At 41.6% G+C, this 19,612-nt stretch overlaps 1 protein-coding gene across 1 annotated transcript in view; it reads right to left on the bottom strand.

Moving 5' to 3' along the window:
- The window catches only part of LOC124802560 (putative transcription factor SOX-15), a 389,602-nt gene extending 370,821 nt beyond the window's left edge, over positions 1 to 18,781 (bottom strand). Inside the window, exon 1 of the mRNA XM_047263427.1 lies at positions 18,728 to 18,781. The gene's annotated coding sequence lies outside the window, so the exon portion shown is untranslated. The remainder of the gene's footprint in view (positions 1 to 18,727) is intronic.
- Between the last annotated feature and the right edge of the window lie 831 nt (positions 18,782 to 19,612).

The raw sequence follows: 19,612 nt of genomic DNA, 5'->3' as shown, positions 1-19,612 counted from the left end.
ACATACTACGTAGACAGCAAATATTTCCGAAATGTGTTATATACATGTGTCGTCATTTCTAGTTCGTTTATTAGCTTATGATAAACAACTCAGAAAGATTAATTTTTAATTATGTTACCTAGAAGTTGTAACACAACATATACATGTCATATTAATATACTCACATTTCACCTGATGAAAGAGGTTTAAGCCTTTGAAACCCGCTGTGGAAGTAAATAAACAGTGGATTGTAACAATAAACTTCTTGTTCCATTCGATATATAGTTAAATAATTATGTTTTGTTTGTGGATTACTGATGACACGTAATACGAATAAGTGAATCGTATTTAGTAAAAGGAAAATAAACATGGACTTGCAAAAGATAGACATTTGTTAATATCTTTATAATAAATTTGTTATTATCTTTACGATAATAACAAATTTCTGTCTTTTGCAAGCAAATGTTTATTTTCCTTTTAACTAAACACGATTCACTTATTCATATTACGTATCATCAGTAGTCTACAAAACAAAAGCCAGTTATTTAACTATATATTGAATGCAACAAGAAGTTTATTGTTACAATCCATTGTTTACTTACTTTTACGGCGCGTTTCAAAGGTTTAAACCTCCTTCTTCAGGTGAAGTTTGTATGTATTAATATGACTTGTATGTCTTGTGTTACAACTTCGGGGTAACCTCTGGCACTCTCTAGTAGAGAAACAGAACACTATTTCAGACCACGGCTCTGTGGAGGTCTATGATTAAAAACTTAAGATAAAGTAAACGTAAAAATAAAACAGCTAAAATAGAATACCTTCGCTGGTCACAGGCTTTTTTCTCTACTGTAGTGTATTTCTTATACAATCTCACACTTTGTAAACAAAGAAGTTGTCTAGAAACTCCGAGGTCCAAAGAACACATAGCAAAAAACAGAAACAGTACTTAAAAGTACAAAAGAAAACTATAGCAAAACAAAACCGGTAGTTCGGAGTAAGTCTGAAAGCATTGTGGAGATCTTTGGTTCAGATATGTTACAGGAAGAAATATGTTACAGTAAATATCTCAAGTGGTACACGAATCCTTTTCTGTCAAGTTTATATAGCTTAAACTTTGTACTCATTTATGTAATCAGGTGAACTGTTGAAAACAGTAAGTGTAATAATAATGTTACTAACTGTGGAAAAATATGTAATAATTTAGGCCAGGATTCAGAGACGAAGGATGAAAGGAGTCACAAATCGGTAGCAAAATTTTGGTTATACCAGAGCTGCGGATTGTTAAAGTAACATGTTTATCTCTTATAACTAAGTAAAGGCTGAAGTAAAACATTCATTATGCCTTAAAATAAAATGCAGATATACTATTTACTGTATCCTCTCATGTGTATACTCCCAAGCCGACAGAGGGTACAAATGGTTGGTGTGTTGGTTTATTTGAGAGTACGGCCATTCTGTTGTTCATTTGGGACATATCATAGAAACCTAACTACCTATTTATAGTAAATGTGAAGGGGGGATTGACGCTCTCTCGTGTGTGTGTGTGTGTGTGTGTTGTGGTTGTGTGTGTGTGTGTGTGTGTGTGTGTGTGTGTGTGTGTGTGTCACGCGAAGCAAAATTTATAATATAAGCTGCTGGTGATAAAAACAGAGATAATATTCTTGTATATTTTGTCGTTTATGATGCACTCAGGTTGTTTCCTTTGGTGTTTATATTTCTGAAGTGTTTTTGCCTTTACGTTGGATGTGTAGGATGCTGATACTTGTGTGGCCAGCATGGTGTTCTGTTTCCTGCATGTGAGTGACTATTACAGCTGTGTGGAAATTTTTTTTTTAGTGCTGCCATGTGCTCCTCGAACCTAATCTCGAATGATGTAGCTGTCAGGACTATACAGAAACTACATATACGTATTTTGGATGAAACATTTTGTGCTTCCAGGCAACAGATTTAGATTATCTCATAATTCACAGTTATAGGGGTCTGATGGTCACTTTCCTTTCCGCTATTCTTTTCGTGTGTCCATTGGTGTTTCATGTACGTACTAGATGAACACAGTACACGTTTCTAATTGATAGTATGTCATATCTATGTATATAACCTACGTTGCTGCACTCTATGCGTGGCCGGCCGGAGTGGCCGTGCAGTTCTAGGCGCTACAGTCTGGAACCGAGCGACCGCTACGGTCGCAGGTTCGAATCCTGCCTCGGGCATGAATGTGTGTGATGTCTTAGGTTAGTTAGGTTTATTTGGTTCTAAGTTCTAGGCGACTGATGACCTCAGAAGTGAAGTCGCATAGTGCTGAGAGCCATTTGAACACTATACGTGGCCTTGCTGTAGGGTTGACTTTAAAGCCTACATAGGAGCCAGTTACGCACATAAACTCCACTGATGATCCGTAATATGCATAAGTGAAACGTGTTTTTAACCAAACAAAATGTATATTCAGCTGCAAAAGACAGGTAATATTTGCTCCTGTCGACGTCATAAACATAACAGAAGTGTCACCTGAGGAAGAATGTCTGCACATATTACAAGTAAGTTTAATTTCAAACTTAAAACACGTAAATAAATACACGACCAACCAAGTAAGATGAAAAGTTGGTAAGGGAGTATACTTAAATTGGCAGCCACTATGTTTCACAATACTGTAGTGGAAGACAATGATTCACACGACGCATTATTATTGTTACTGGTAAAACTACTGAAACCGGCCGGGGTGGCCGAGCGGTTCTAGGAGCTACAGTCCGGAACCACGTGACGGCTACGGTCGCAGGTTCGAAACCTCCCTCGGGCATGGATGTGTTTGATGTCCTTACGTTAGTTACGTTTACGTAGTTGTAAGTTCTAGGGGACTGATGACCTCAGAAGTTAAGTCCCATAGAGCTCAGAGCGAAAACTACTGAAGCCGACTTATCCCTCACCTTTCACGAGCCTATGTCACGGAGACCGGCACCCAACGTGCACCCATGCAACACCTGCTCTCCTCCAAGGCGTTCGCACTCGCTGATTCGTTCCGGGTTTTCAGGAAGCGTTTGCCATGCTAAAGAGTGGAGGAAATGACCGGACCGCATGGCCCACTAATTGTGATGGCCTGGCCGGTTGTCGGTTACGCTGCGTGCCCGCAACACACTCCCGTCTCGCGCGATCCGTGCATATCAATTAAAAAATCCTCCGCAACGTTTCTCCCCGAGAATTACGGAAACACAGCACCGGCGGAATAAAGAGATTCAGACTGTGCATCCGCGTAGGGACTCATCTGCATGAAGAGCCGGTGGAGTTGCTGCCACAGCCAGAGTCGTTCCTCCGTACTGCCGGCTTCAGAAAACGGAGAGGTGGCGAACGTCAGTAACAAAACAGTCCAGATCCGAAAAAGTGGGTCCTTAGCAGTGACCTCTCTCTCTCTTTTTTGCTGAACAAAAAATAAGTACTATCTCACAAGAAACTAGAGTGTGCAATAAAACATAAAGCACATTTTTTTAGGTCTTCTTTCTACTTGTTTGATGCGTAAGTTCTTAGAATCATTACATTTCAGAAAAAGAGGTATGGAACAATATGACGTCACTGGCTGTTCTTCTGGAGGAGTGAGCTTCGAATTCCAGCCTGGACATTGTAATGGTTCTTTATTTACGCGACCATTACGGCACTCCAACCCCATTTCTCGATACCAGTAATATCGTACTGCTTTTCTGCGAAGTAACAGACATATTTTTGTGACAATATTCACATTTGGTTTTATTAATGTATAATTACTCCGATGTATCGACATATTACAGTGATTTGGACCTTGTGTGTATTCATTTCTGTGTGACTGTCATAATCTTTGACTTACATGTAACAGTTTTGGTGCGAATGCGCACAGAGCAGTCTTTGTTTCACTTTGCAGAAGTTAAGTTGTTATTTCGCTTTTTAAAAGAACAGTCAAGTCTAGTGTTTGGTTGAAGTGGAAATTAAATATATGAAGATTGATATAAAACTGTTTTCTTGATGATGTGACAATTAAGAAGAAGCATATGTGAACTTACAAGAAGTTTAATAAAAATGTGGATCGTGAACACTAAGTCAAAAATTATTTCTACCATATCATTGTTCTGATCTGGGATTATTTGATCATTAAGAATTTTCTGAAAAACGCATTTGTTAGGTCTTCAAATATTGCTGAAATACAGATCTGGACGTTCTAGCAGTCAAAGTGGAATCACCCTAGAATCAACAAGATGAGCCATAACAACTTCGACGAAATCTACGTGGGAATCCAATCAAGATAAGTGCCAAAATTAATGACTTTTTTTACGGTGACTTCATTATTTCCATTCTAAGGATACCATCCACAGTCAATAACTTTGTTGTTGCCCGAAAAAGCAAACATATGCTGCGTCAGCAACATTATTAATCTGATTTCTAATCTACGTTGCAAGTGGTGGTATTGCTAGAACCTCTAGGTTTGAATAGTCCGTAGTCTTCCTAAATCACGTCACGCGATTTCTGAGATGGTCCCTTCCACAACAGCATGGTCAATTTCTGCACGCTACACACACCAGCGAAGGGTCGCATTGATAGAAGTGTGCGTATCTAGCGCACATACAGAAATATGCAAGAATTATTTTCATTTCGCGCAGCATCCGAGAGTATAATGAGAAAGGAATGAATATGACGTGACGAGTGAAAATCTGAGTTAGACATGAGCCCGAACGCAGACATCTATCTTACCCTAAGAGCAATCACCTCGACCACCACTAGACTGTCTGAACGCGCCTCCAGATTTGGCTCAAAACTGTTTTTCCACCTATGATTTTTGCACGCTACTGCTAGAGGTTCTCCCACTATGGTCTATGTGTCAACAAAATAGCATCACTGCAGGAGCGGAGACTGTGGTGACCACAGCTTATATACTATACCAGTCATCCCCACCATTCTCTCTTTTCATTACGGCGAATCTAACGGAATTGTATGAGTATGGGCCACGACTAATATAGCTCCAAGTCGCCTTTCATGTAAGTGTACAATAGCTTACATAGCACTAATGTGAATAGTTACCTCGCTGATGCTTCAAGATGTCTACTAATCACTGTGGTAACGAAAAACATCGGTCAGTGTAGGCACCTAGCCACGATTTTGAAATGACAGAAATTTTAAGACATGTAAAGTGGAGCGGCTTCGCGAATTTATCGAAAACAAGGACACCTTTTGAGAGTGCGAATTTATATCTGCACAGATAACCGCGTCCGGCACAAGTGTTATCTACTTAAGAGGGCGGACAGCTGCCCTTTATCGAGATTATCTAATAACAAGATACAGGCGGCGAACGCAAGACGCTGTAATGACGAGTGAACCGAGTGATGCGTCATCTATTTAGCTTCAACGCGAGGATATAAAAAGTGAGCTAGATCAAGTACATGGACGTGCGAGAAACAGAGATCCGATAAAAGCATATCATTAGGTCATCTATGGATAAAGCGGACTTGGGATGATACGGTGACCAGCCGCAAAAAACGTTCGATTGCTGTATTTCCATAATTTTTTTCCATAACTCCCTTGCTCTTTCTGCTCCCTACAAATTAGCTCGCCGCCGGCCAGTGTGGCCGAGCGGTTCTAGGCGCTTCAATCTGGAACCGCACGACCGCTAGTGTCGCAGGTTCGAATCCTGCCTCGGGCATGGATGTGTGTGATGTCCTTAGGTTAGTTAGGTTTAAGTAGTTCTAAGTTCTAGGGGACTGGTGACCTCAGATGTTAAGTCCCATAGTGCTCAGAGCCATTTTTTGAAATTAGCTCGCCGAATTATACACGTCAGTTTCGCTCCGTGGTTTAGCATAAGATACATTTCGATAGTAGAAAATAAAACGAACGCTACGTCTAGATCTGCGCTCAACATGTCAATCGTAAGAACATCAAAGGTGTAACGCAGACTCATAAAAATTCTTTGAAATGGCATATGTTGAAAAAAAAATATCGGAACAACTTAGCCTACATGAAAGTATTAGAGACAGACAGATACACACACACACACACACACACACACACACACACACACACACACACAGAGAGAGAGAGAGAGAGAGAGAGAGAGAGAGAGAGAGAGCGCTTGTGCAACATGGTCGCATGATTCTCAGTGTCTGTTTAACATTCCTAAACGTGAGAAGCATTATCTAATAAAAAGTGGTTGTTTCCACTATATTCATGTGACTGAGACTGCAATGACGGTCTGCACCAGCAGAGGTAATTCTTTAAATATCCTACGTAACACCTGTCTACAACTCTTCAACAAGTGCCTTTCCGTCTCTATTGAAGTCAGCCACAGATGTTTCTCACTCTTGAATGATAACCTGTTCGTAGCAATAGTCTACTGAACATAATAATAAATAAACAATACTAAGGTTAAACATGTGTCGCTACTGGAGTGCCAAGCCGACGCATGTTAATAACTGAGAACTATGCAAAATTTAATTTTTTGAACAGTAACATTTCTTAATTGCAAATTCCGCACTGTAAATATTCGAATAAGTGGTAAATGTCTCATGTACCATACAAATCATAACGTGTGAACCATATTTTCGCAATAACATTTCTTTTGTTTGCGTGTTTTGGGTTCTTTCTCGTGTTCTGTGGTTCTAGGTATTTCAGAACAAGTTCTCACGATCGTTTTAAAAGGCTGTAGTGACAACAAAAATGAAAAGCATTGCTAACAACCAAGTTTTCATCGAGTAGAAAATCTATTTGACCGTGTTAATCGATATGCATATCTCGTGCACTTAACGTATACCCTCTACTGCTTATGAAAACATACATTGCTTTACTAAAAACACAAACTGATTAAATTTATCGCATGTTTCTCTCCGAAGATGGGCTTAGGCTCTAAATCAGATACAATAGCACAAATCATTCACTCTGCGAAATTCTGTTAGGCGGAAACAGTTTTTTTAACTGTTTTAAACAATTTCAGACTTTTATAGCCAGTCATCATGCGGAAAAAATATGAACATTTCATTCTGACCTTATGATAGGCATGGAATTAAATTCTGGACTGCGCCCACTACCAATACCAGTGGATGAAAGTTCTAACAGGTGGTATTTGCGTCCTTGATGAGTATGTTTGCAGGGTCTCATACGGTGGTCAAAGGCATATTTCACTGTCCAACGTTTCGTCCCCTAATGCTGGAGACGTCATCAGAGGCTATAAACAAGCTCGGCAAGCCGAACTGTTTTCGTGTACCTGCCTTGAAACACGGCCTAATGTCCAATTTAAAAAAAAAAATGTCGCGAAGGGTGCACCACACTGGGAGCTGTAGAGCCACTGTGGGGATTCCAACTGTTTTGCCACTTCCGCTGTGCAAACCACTCTGCCTGATAGTTGTCAAGTAGGAAACTTTTTTGAACAGGGAAATTTCGACCATTTGAATAAAAAAAATTAGCCCTGCCCTAATTAAAATTAAGAAATATTTTTGTCCTTCCTGGAAACTCTATCGATATTTCGGAATTTTTTGGGAGATTTAGACTTTAAACATCATAATTACTGCGAACTCAATAGTGACAAAATTACAAAGAAAACCGTTTTTGAAGGGAAGCTTATAGATAGCAAACGCAATGCGGTAAGCAACTTTGGCAAAATTCGTTGCTATCGAGTTATTTTGGTAATCAACGTAAAACTAAAAATATTTTAGTGAGTCCAAAAGCTTACAAGATAAGTATTTTAAGCGCTTTTCCCCTCGGAAAAAATTTACTTTTTTTAAAAAAAAAGTGCTCGCGCATTATTTAAAACTAAAAACAGAATTTTGACGTTCTGAGAGACATTTGAAGAGATGTATTAATGTATTAGGTTGATGGATAAGCTGGTGGTAGGGTTTTTGTTTTGCATGTTGGTATTCGGGTTGCTATGGGTTTATTTATCATCCTTCATTTTTTGTTTATAGTTCACTGTTGCTATAGGAGTTTACATATCGTCATTGTGTCACTTGTAAATAGCGAGTGAAGCTGTGAACACTAGAAATTGGAGGGTCAAGTGGAGAAATCGGAACATTTCCGGCGTATTGTTCTGTTCGAGTTTGTCACAGGGGTCACAGCAGCAGAGGCAGCTAGAAACATTTGCGCTATGTGTGGGGATAATGCCATTAAACAGGGCACTGCAAGAAAATAGTTTTCTCTTTTCAAGGACTCTGCGTTCTGGAAGAACTTCGGGCTTTGATAAAGATTTTTAAAACACATTAATCCACAATGATCCACGTCAGTGTACTCGAGAACTGACAAATTTGATGAATTTTGATCATTTCACCATCCTGCGACATTTGCATGCAATGGGGAAGGTTCAAAAATCGGGTGTATAGGTACCGCATGCTCTAAGCGAAATTCACAAAAATCAGCGGTGTAGCCATATGTGCCTCTCTGTTTGCTCATCAATTGGCTCGTGAACAACACCGACCATTCCTACCCCGTATCGTTACTGGTGATGAGAAATTATGTTTTTATGCAAACACAAGGAAAAGAAAGGAATGGATGAGCCCAAACATAGAAGCAACTCACTGTACGAAGACTAGCGCGCATTCGCAAAAGATAATGTTATGCATCTGGCGGAACAGTGACGGTGTAGTATAGTACGAACTGCTTTTCCGAAGTGTAACAGTGACTGCTGGCATTTATTGTCAACAACTGAGACATCTTGCAGACGCCATCAAAGAACAACGAACGGGAAGACTGCGTGAAGTGATGCTACTCCCCGATAACGCCAGCCCACTTTCTACTAGATTAACAAAAAACACCATACAGGAGTTGGGTTGGGAAGTCAGTCCGAACACATATTATTCACCTGATCTTGCGCTCTTAGATTTCCACCTTTTCCGCTCTCTATCGAACAAACATCAAGGGACTTCCTCTTCTGATGAAAATGCGGCCGATGAGTTGTTCGCCTCAAACCGACGTGTTGTCTACAGTCGCAGAATCGAGAAGTTACCGCAGGGAGCGGTAGGCTATTTACAGTTTGTACAGGAACCAGATGGCATTTATAAGAGTCGAGGCACATGAAAGAGAAGCAGTGGTTGGGAAGGGAGTGAGACAGGGTTGTAGCCTATCCCCGATGTTATTCAATCTGTATATTGAGCAAGCAGTAAAGGAAAAAAAAAGAAAAATTCAGAGTTGGAATTAAAATCCACGAAGAAGAAATAAAAATTTTTGAGGTTCGCCGATGACATTGTAATTCTGTCAGAGACAGCAAAGGACCTGGAAGAGCAGCTGAACGGAATGGACAGTGTCTTCAAAGGAGGATATAAGATGAACATCAACAAAAGCAAAACGAGGATAATGGAATGTAGTCTAATTAAATCGGGTGATGCTGAGGGAATTAGATTAGGAAATGAGACGCTTAAAGTAGTAAATGAGTTTTGCTATTTGGGGAGCAAAATAACTGATGATGGTCGAAGTAGAGAGGATATAAAATGTAGACTGGCAATGGCAATGAAAGCGTTTGTGAAGAAGAGAAATTTGTTAACATCGAGTATAGATTTAAGTGTCAAGAAGTCGTTTCTGAAAGTATTTGTATGGAGTGTAGCCATGTATGGAAATGAAACATGGAAGAAAAATAGTTTAGACAAGAAGAGAAGCTTTCGAAATGTGGTGCCACAGAAGAATGCTGAAGATTATATGGGTAGATCATATAACCAATGAGGAGGTATTGAACAGAATTGGAGAGAAGAGAAATTGGTAGGTCATATTCTGAGGCATCAAAAAAAAAAAAAAAAATGGTTCAAATGGCTCTGAGCACTATGGGACTTACCTGCTGTGGTCATCAGTCCCCTCGAACTTAGAACTACTTAAACCTAACTAACCTAAGGACATCACATACATCCATGCCCGAGGCAGGATTAGAACCTGCGACCGCAGCGGTCACGCGGTTCCAGACTGAAGCGCCTTTAACCGCACGGCCACTCCGGCCGGCTTCTGAGGCATCAAGTGATCACCAATTTAGTATTGTAAGGCGGCGTGGAGGGTAAAAATCGTAGAGGGAGACCAAGAGATGAATACACTAAACAGATTCAGAAGGATGTATGTTGCAGTAGGTACTGGGAGATGAAGAAGCTTGCACAGGATAGATTAGCATGGAGAGCTGCATGAAACCAGTCTCTGGACTGAAGACCACAACAACAACAACCACCCCAGTGTTGGCAGACTATTGTAAACAGTGAAGGAAAATATGCTATTGATGACTAAAGAAGCTTGCACAGGATAGAGTAGCATGGAGAGCTGCATGAAACCAGTCTCTGGACTGAAGACCACAACAACAACAACCACCCCAGTGTTGGCAGACTATTGTAAACAGTGAAGGAAAATATGCTATTGATGACTAAAGTCTCTGTTATCAGTCATGTTTATTAAACTGACGGAAAAATAGTACGAACTTATGCAACAGCTAACGTGACCTTCGGACTTGTTTTATTTGATTTTTGTTGGAAGAGACAGAGAGTTTAAGGCGATTCCTTATAGTCGTGGAGAACAGAGTGCTGTGATAGTTGCCCGCGGGAACTCAGTACTTGTCACGACAGCATCGCAGCGTTAGGTCTTGATGCCAAGTAATTTAACTCAAATAACAGTTGACGGGGCCAGTGTGGTTTTTGTCGTGTTCACCTGTACGTTAGCAGCTGGCTAGCGATCCTCGCCCGGCCCCAGACGTGAGCCCGCTTCCTCTGGTATCGAGCGATTCCTCCCGCTCCCTGCGCCTTCCGCAGCCCTTTCCCACCCTCCGATCAGCATGCCCGGCGCGACGTCGAGATGCGGCGCCGCCGGCCCGACAAATTGCCCCACACTGCAGGCAGGCTGCAGCGGGGAGCGATCACGTGGAGCGTGACGATTGACGATCGCAAACGCGCGCCTGGCCGTGTGACGCAGCGATCGCTTTGGCTTGCGACACCTCTCTGAAACCGCAGAAGGCCCTGGGGGCTTTTTCACCTCGTCCTCGGAACAGCTGACTGAGAAGTGTCCGCTTTTTTACGCGGCTCCTGACGTAGAAGGCCCAAATGATTTAACAGGTAATTTTACGCCACCCTCGAGACATGGAGAGAAAAAACAAAAACAATAACGATGCACTTTAATTCTCAGATTAACACGAGCTTTTATACAAGAAATAAAATCAAGATAATTAGGTTTTATAATGCTCGCGCCAGTCACAAAACATGCTTAAATTTGTAGCTAAGCATTGCGATTTGAGCCTCATAGTGAAGCAGTCTTTCAGATTACGTCAGTAGATGACTATACTGTGTTTATAGCCTAATATTCTAATCGTCGTTGAAGTTCGACTTCCCTAGCCCGAGTGACAGCTTAAAAATGTAGATTCTTAATGCTGGTTAACTTCAACATTGTCTTATATATTGTTGCTCGGAACATTTATGTTAAAAATTTGAGCATTATTATACAGTTTTCTATGGGAAGTTTCACTTCGTACTTAAAGCTCTGAATAACGAGAAACCTCTAATTACTACGTTCTGAAGTGTCTGCGTGATCGTGTGAAAGAACGCGTGCAATTAATTCATGACGTCTAAAACGAGAACGTGCCCATATGAGGAGTTCAAAAAACGCCATTTTTATATAAAAAACACGCATAAACCTTATGTCAAGACAAATCTTGCGATAACAAACTAACTTTTATTTTGTCTACACCTACATGTTTCAAATGGCTCTGAGCACTATGGGACTTAACGTTTGAGGTCATCAGTTCCCTAGAACTTAGAACTACTTAAACCTAACTAACCTAAGGACACCACACACATCCATGCCTGAGGCAGAATTCGAACCTGCGACCGTAGCGCCAAGAACCGCTCGGACACTCCGGCCGGCGTCTACACCTACATCTGTATCGACATGACTACTCTAAAATTAACAATTGAGTAGAGGAATCATCGAACCACCATTAATCAACTTCTCTATCGTTCCACCCTCGAACAGCGCACGGGAAAAACGAACACTTAAATCTTTGTGTGCGAGCTCTGATTTCTCTTATTCTCTTATGATGATCATTTCTCGCTATCTAGGTGGGCGCCAACAAAATATTTTTACACTCTGAGGAGAAAGTTGGTGTGAAATTTTATGAGAAGGTCCTACCGCAGAGAAAAACACTTATATTTCAACGACGGCCACCTCAATTCGTGTATCATATCCGCGGCACTCTCGCCCCTATTTAGCGATAACGCAAAACGTGCAGCCCTTCTTTGAACTTTTTCGATGTCCTCCGTCATTTCTATCTCGTGCCGATCGCACACCGAACAGCAGTCCTCCAGAAGAGGGCGGGCAAGCGTAGTGTAAGGAGTTTCCTTAATAAACCTGTTACATTTTCTAAGTGTTCTGTCAATAAATCGCAGTCTTTGGTTTGCTTTTCCCCACAGCATTATCTGTCTGACCGTTATAATTTAAGTTATTCGGAATTTAGTTGAGTTTACAGCCTTTAAATTTGTGTGATTTATCATGTAATTAAAATTTAGTGCGTTCCTTTTACTGCTCAAGTAGATGAAATCACACTTTTCATGATGTAGAGGCAACTGCCACTTTTTGCACCATACAGATATCTTATCTAAATCATTTTGCCATTTGTTTTGATCATCTGATGACATTACATGACGGCAAATGACAGCATCATCTGCAAATAATCTGAACGGCAGATATTACTTCTAACTGTACTCGAAGACTTTCCGTCAATTACTCTACTATTCATAACACCGCAATTGTAAATGTCGAGAAAATTAGATCGAAACACTAAAAAAACTACAGTTCAATTTTTCATTTATATTTTTATGTCTGACTCAAAATAAATGAATGTGTTTTAAGTACATAACACAGCTAGAGACACTTCAGAGCTATGAGCAAAATGGGTACAGAATATACTCATAAATTTTAAATTACTATTAAAAATGTCAACGCAGTCCAGTGCACAGGGTAAATTGTTCGACTCACTCACAATACCTGTTGTAGAGCACAATTTTTTCCGGCAATTTTACTTGAACGTTGACAGCGGTACACAGCAGTTTGGTAAACTCTACTGATTAAGAGTTTGCGATATGCACCTCGTGTATGAGTCTACTGAAAACAGTGGAAGAACGTCAACTGCTCTATGCTGAGCGGTTCTCGCAGACACGGTAAACGCATCACACTAGTTTTACCTCCGTGAATAGGCGCGTACGAGAAAATTGATCTTTCCGCGTTATAGTGATTGAATATTACATGCTTTTTCACTATTGCGAAGTTATTTTCAAAGAAACAAAGATTAACAAATCGAATAATTACACTATTTTCCAATAACGAGTCACTGGAGACCATAGCTCTTTTACACAGAAATACAGAGAAAATATCCAACCATCTCCAAAATTTTGTGGAGTTCGTATTCACTGTATAAGAGAAGTGAGGGACACACTTGATTTTCCGAAAAATTAATAACGCTGCCTGTGTAGAAGGAGAAGGAGATGTCTAAGACGCATCACTAATGAAATTAGTAGAGTAACTGTACCTATTTTTAATCCTAAGGGCCCGGGTTCGATTCCCGGCTGGGTCGGAAATTTTCTCCGCTCAGGGACTGGGTGTTGTGTTGTCCTAATCATCATCATTTCATCCCCATCGACGCGCAGGTCGCTGAAGTGGCGTCAAATCGAAAGACCTGCACCAGGCGAACGGTCTACCCGACGGGAGGCCCTAGCCACACGACATTTCCATTTCCATATCAACGAAATTGCTTTGAATTACACATTCCGTGGTTCACTAGCAGAGTATATTTCGAAAACACTTAATACCAGGTAAGAGATCCGATTTAATAGTCGTCAGAGATAAAACCAGCGTTTTTGATAAGGACAATGTTCTACAGGAAGACTGTTCTGCTGCAATTGCTGTGTAAGGTAATAAGTAACAGTTTTTAGCAGAGAAGTACGATGAACATATCCAAATCATTGAGAGGAAACATCAAAGAAACACAAAAAAGTTGGAAGAGAACAGATACAGACATAATAAAACTGCACATGTACTGTGCAGGGGAGACATTTTGAGAAGGAAACAGAAGATACAAACTCTTACAAAAAAAAAAAAAAATCAAGCAGTGGACGAAAAAATGCCCTTTTAGGGCATAGAAAATTTAATGCAAGAAACTGCTTAATGCAGAAAATGCGAAGAGAAAGTAGTATCTGCATGTCTGAGGTTGCACCACAGCGCTAATACAGTCATTGCTGTGAAACTGAATTTAATGGAAGTACAATAATAAATTTGACGTTGAAAATATGACAGTTTTGCAAGTTGTTTATGACATCTACGGATCTCCACAGTTGCAACCAGTCTCTTGCGAGAGCATTAGAGTCCATGTCACACTTGGTTTTATCAGATAGAGCAATCTAAACATTATGTCTGCGAGATCTCAACGAATGACTCATTGAAACTGTCACCATGCAAGACTCGATAATTATTCTGAAAAATAAGGGATTATGAATACATTAATAACGAAAGGGACAAATTATCTTGCGTTGCGACGGGTTCTCGCTAACTGTAAAACACATACTGCAATACATTAATTAGCGCACCTACATATGCTTTGCTACCGGATCTTTTCGACGAACACGCGTTATAAGTAATCATGAATAATTAAAAAACTGTTTTCGTAAACGCTCCTATTTCGAAACGAGAGTCACGTCGCACGCTACAAATGCAATATTTCTGAAGAACAAAGTAAGCAACGACAGTGACAGCTCTTATACTCAAAAAATATAAACAGAAAATGTATCTCATGCTCTTTAAGAAGATACTGAGTCCCTACTCGAAAAACTGAATTGCAGAAAGAAATAATTCATACATATTTTATTTTGTAGGAAACTAATCCTCGTGCAACTGAATGTTTGCAAAATCTAGTAAGTAGAGAGTGGTTTACCACGCCGAGCGAGGGACAACATACGTAAATATAAGAGGTGAATAGACGTGTTAGGCTCAAAATTACGTCTACAATCGTGCAAGGAACGAAACTCATAAATATTGAAGCACTAGAACACAAAATTTTCAAGGCAGTTGTAATGAAAGTGAAACTTGCAAAAAAGGAGAACTATTAATTGTTAGTCGGCAGGAAAGTGAAAAGCTATAGGTTATAAAAAGTAGGCGCGGAGTATCCTTTAAGAAAAGTTGGTTTTAAAAAAAAATCAAGGATAGTGCACAATAGGAAAATCAAAGTACTTTTTTAATAGGAGCGTGCAACTGTGAAAGGTAAAAATTAGAAACAAAAAGCAGTTGCAGTGCTTGGTAATAAAAATTAAGTGATAAGCAAAGATCAAAACAATACGTTAAAAAGTCAGAAATTCAATAATCCTTTCGTAATAATGGCGCTTTCAATGGTAACAATACAAACGACGCATAATTAGTTTTTCTAAAATTTAGGCGTTTACACTGAAATACGAATTAACCTGATCGTGAGGTTGAACGGTGCTGTTCTTGCATAATACTGGAATATTACAAGGAGCGTGCAGTGAACACTGCTTATAATTACTTGTTAGTCTCACGCGGGACCCGAACCGAGAAAAATGTTTATCTGAGACAGACAAAAAGCGTTTTTGTTGGTGCGGTACTCAGAGTAAAAAGAGAAAAAAATATTCTGTGAAGCAAACTAGTTTGAATTAATTTCGTTTGAATGGGAACACCTGGTTGCATAAGTTCTCGTTTATAGCTCGTCAGGAGAGAGGGTGATAAGAGAAACGTGACGTGAATTTTGTATTTGTGTTTACACTGAGATACGCGGCACAGTAGGCAGACGAAAGCAGGCTCACCAACATACTGCCCGCAGTCCTTTTAACGTTGCACGGCGAAATAGCGGGCGCAGCTATCATACGCTGCCTAACACAGGAAAAGCCTCTTCCTGATTTATCGGTGTAACCAGACGTATTGATTTATTATCATTGAACTGGTTCTGGCGGTGAACCTTTGTGAAATTTCGAAGCGAGCTGATTTTGTTCTCAGAGAAAAGACGTAATAAATTCGCATATAGTCCTCTGTCGCGAGTGTGCGTGGTGGGTAAGAGAGACACCTGGTGGAAACACATGACGGCAGCCGGCAGTGAAAGTTCGTGGCATTAACGAACAAACAGGACACAGCATAAGGCGCGTCTCGTTTGGTTTCTTATACCCCGCACAGCGATTGATTTCCCACTCCACTACTTTGGAGCAGCTCACTTCACAAACTACAGTGGTAACTTTCAAATTGTTTGCGGTCGGCGTTAAAACACTGTTTAATTCTCCAACACGCTTAAAGAGTTAAATACAGATTGCGTTAAAATGGTGATTTCACGCGACAAAGGCGCCAGGCCGATGTTGTTGTACTTAAAATATTTTCAGATTTATAATTCGTAGCTCGTAACATATCGCGTAGTATACCGTCTTGTGTCAATGTGGAAGCAGGGCCGCTAACTTATCATCTGGACAGCAAACAGGTAAATTTTTCGCACTCCTATATTTACTTATTTTTGTAATAGAGTCATAACACTTTAGCGAAGTGGAGCCTTCCTTTTGCGGAGATGGTTGTACAGAAGTATAAACGTATGATGTTCCTACTAGTACAAACTTGTTGGTTAACCAATCGAGATTTACACCGTTGAAACAAATAATTTGAAGGGAACTTTGTGGTGCTACTGACAGCGCACTCTGCAGTACACTGATTTTTCAGACAATGTAGCAAGAAAAAAACGGAGTTGAAAGTAACTAGATTCTACTGAGAATCTTAAGGCACTGTGACGGTACCCGTTGCAGCCCATGTGCAACGGACCGCGTCTGTCTTTGGCAGATGTGTGTCTGCTCTACCAAACACAGTTGCTTCCAACTGTGCCACATGTAGACTATGAAAGGTGTTTTGGATATTTTGGTCCGAAAAGGTGTTTTGGATATGTTGGTCCGAGGGCCGCCAAAAATGGTGTAGGGACTCGGCAAATACTACTGTGACAATTGCAGGTATGAAACCACTGTAATAGCAATGCATCTACATTGTCAGTATTATTACTCCTTTAAGGAAAGGGAGTGCTGTTTGGGAAATCATAACATTTATCATACACGAAGCACATTTTGAGTCGTTGTTCTACGCCAATAGCTAGACGCTTGTGGTCCAAATCCGTCTTCCCTAATATCGTTTTTGCAATTAGCTCTGGGACTTAGTTTTTTTTTCCCACGCTACTACCCCTTTATCCCCCTCTCCCACTTTTGTGCATACATGCTAGACCACAAATAGACTTCCGTCTACAATGATCACACAATAGACGGCTCCCCCTGACTTTCCATCGCTGCATATCTATTGTCGAATATCGTAAGCAGTAAGGATGTGAGTTTAACCTCGCGTGTGCCAGGCACTGTCGGTTACTCAAATTCACATTTTAGGACGCAATTCTGACCACGCGAGTAGACCGGCCACCAGTAAACAGGCCCTACCAGCGATCACGGTGAACATGCTTTTCTTCTGTTGTCGTGTCAGCCTCTAGAGAGTCTGCAGTTCTAAAATTAAAATTAGGTTTCATAATACCACTGCCCGTCACAAAACACGCATCGTTATATGTTGAGTGCGATTTGTTATTATCATTAACACTGACATTCAGTATTGCACACAACCTCAATCCCTTTAGCTGTTTCTTCTTCTGCGTTCGTCACTGTTTAGAACTCAGTTAAACAATGTATTCCGATCCGTTCCAACTAGGTGCAAACAACCTCATATCTGTGTATACGCAGTTTATACATGTAACTCGCCACTATCTGCATTAACATTACACTTGCTTTTTTAAGTGCACTTTTTATATTAACGCAGATAATGGCAAATGTAGCTTACATTTTTATTGTTCTGAAGTTCAACCCAGCCAAAAACTATATGAACGTACAATGCAATTGCTATGTAAACAGATAATAAAGTTACTGAAAAAAGACTAATTTGTCACGATGCGTTTCTACCTTCGGCTCATCGTCAGAAGAGTTTTGATTGTATTAAAATATGCCCACAGTTTGATTATAATCTTAACTCAGAGGTTCAGAGACGTGTGGCTGTTAATGTCATCTGCCAGTGGCCCAACAACTGACACGCGTTGCAACTAAATAAACATAGTATAAAACACAAATATTTTAATTCACAGTGTCTGTAATTTTACTAAACAGTGTCCTTTAGACAGACAAAAAAAAAAGTGTATTACAAGTCTCGAAGGGACAAAAACACGATAACATCTCTTCCTGTTGCAAGAAGCACATACTGTGGCGTTAGGGGATGTGGACAGCGTGGCTTATGCAGGTCGGGAGAGCGTGCACGGATAGCCGATGTGGTTAAGTCGGCTGCTCGCGATATATAGGAATACGGGTTCGAGTCCCAGGCCGACACAAATGTTCATGTGTTACTAATAAACAGTACAGCTGACGTCAAAGTGATTTTGCACTTAATGAATAAAATTTCATATTGTCCGAGACTGATGCAGGTCTTCCGATACGGTCCCTTTTCAGCCTCGGAGGTATAGCGAACCCCGCTGCAGACCTCCCCAAGCAAAACGGGGCAGGCTCTGGAAATTATGTCAGAGACCAGCGATTCAACAAACAACACGTCACAAGCGCTTATCGTGTACTGGAAAAAGAAACGGAGAGTACAGTCACGAATGTTTTGTGAGTGGTATTGCAGTGTGAGACTTAATTAATTGGCTTCGAATACTGGGAGACGTAGATTCCTTTGAACACGCGCTTGCACTCTCCGCAGATCAGTGTGTCACCAAGTGTCGGGTGTATAGGTGTGAAGAGAAGGAGTGTCGGCTTACAGGAAGGCGGAGGCGGCGTCGTGGCGCTGGTGCAGCTGCAGGAAGAGCAGCGGCGCGCCGCCGGCGTCCAGAGGCGTCGGCGTCGGCGTCGGCGTCCCGCAGTCGGCCGCCAGCCTGCCCGTGGCGCGCACTATCGCTCACCGCCGCACACACGGGCACCTCGGCAGCCCCGCTACCTCTGGGCCTCTCGCTACCTCTGCGCCTCTACCTCGCTATCGCCAGATAAGCCGGCGCCGTCATCTCGATAACGACGCTTCTTATCGGCAGTGCCGTGTCGCGCCGGGCCGCCTCCTCCGCTCCTGCTATTTCTTCTTCTAACCGCCGCACTGTCCTGTACCGGCGGATCGCCCCAGCCGCGCGCGAAATCACCCGGCACACAAATCCTTTCTTTTATTTTGTTCCCGACACGAAAACAATCCTCACAACAACACGACAAGCTGGCGAGCGGACGGTCTCGAACACACGCGCGTCTCGTCGCCCCGCCGCCGCTGCCTCGGCGCTGCTGTAGCTGACACCTGGGCGGCCGCGGTCGCACTGGCTGGCGCTGCCCGCCTCACCTGCCCGCGCCCACCGGCCGCCTGCCGGCAGCTTCCCCGCGCTGCCGCCAGGGGCGCTGCTGCTCGCTGCTGCCGTCGCCGGCGCCACACGGCTCCGCGCCGGCCCCCATCCATCTACATCTACACACAGCACTCTACACTCAGCATGGCACAGGGTATGTCCCGTTTTACCAATTATTAAGGCTTTTTCCTATCCCATTCACGTGTAGAGCGCGGGATGAATGCCTGTTTAATGCCCCTGTAAGTACTGTGACTATCCTGATCTTGTCCTCACGAACCTATGGGAGCGATGTGTACAGGGTTGTATTACAATAATCAGCAAGAACAT

This window comes from Schistocerca piceifrons, chromosome 6 (assembly GCF_021461385.2).
Source record: "Schistocerca piceifrons isolate TAMUIC-IGC-003096 chromosome 6, iqSchPice1.1, whole genome shotgun sequence".
Classification (NCBI taxonomy): Eukaryota; Metazoa; Arthropoda; class Insecta; order Orthoptera; family Acrididae; genus Schistocerca; species Schistocerca piceifrons.
The sequence above is the reverse complement of the archived record's forward strand: the minus strand, read 5'-3'. Positions and strand labels throughout refer to the sequence as shown.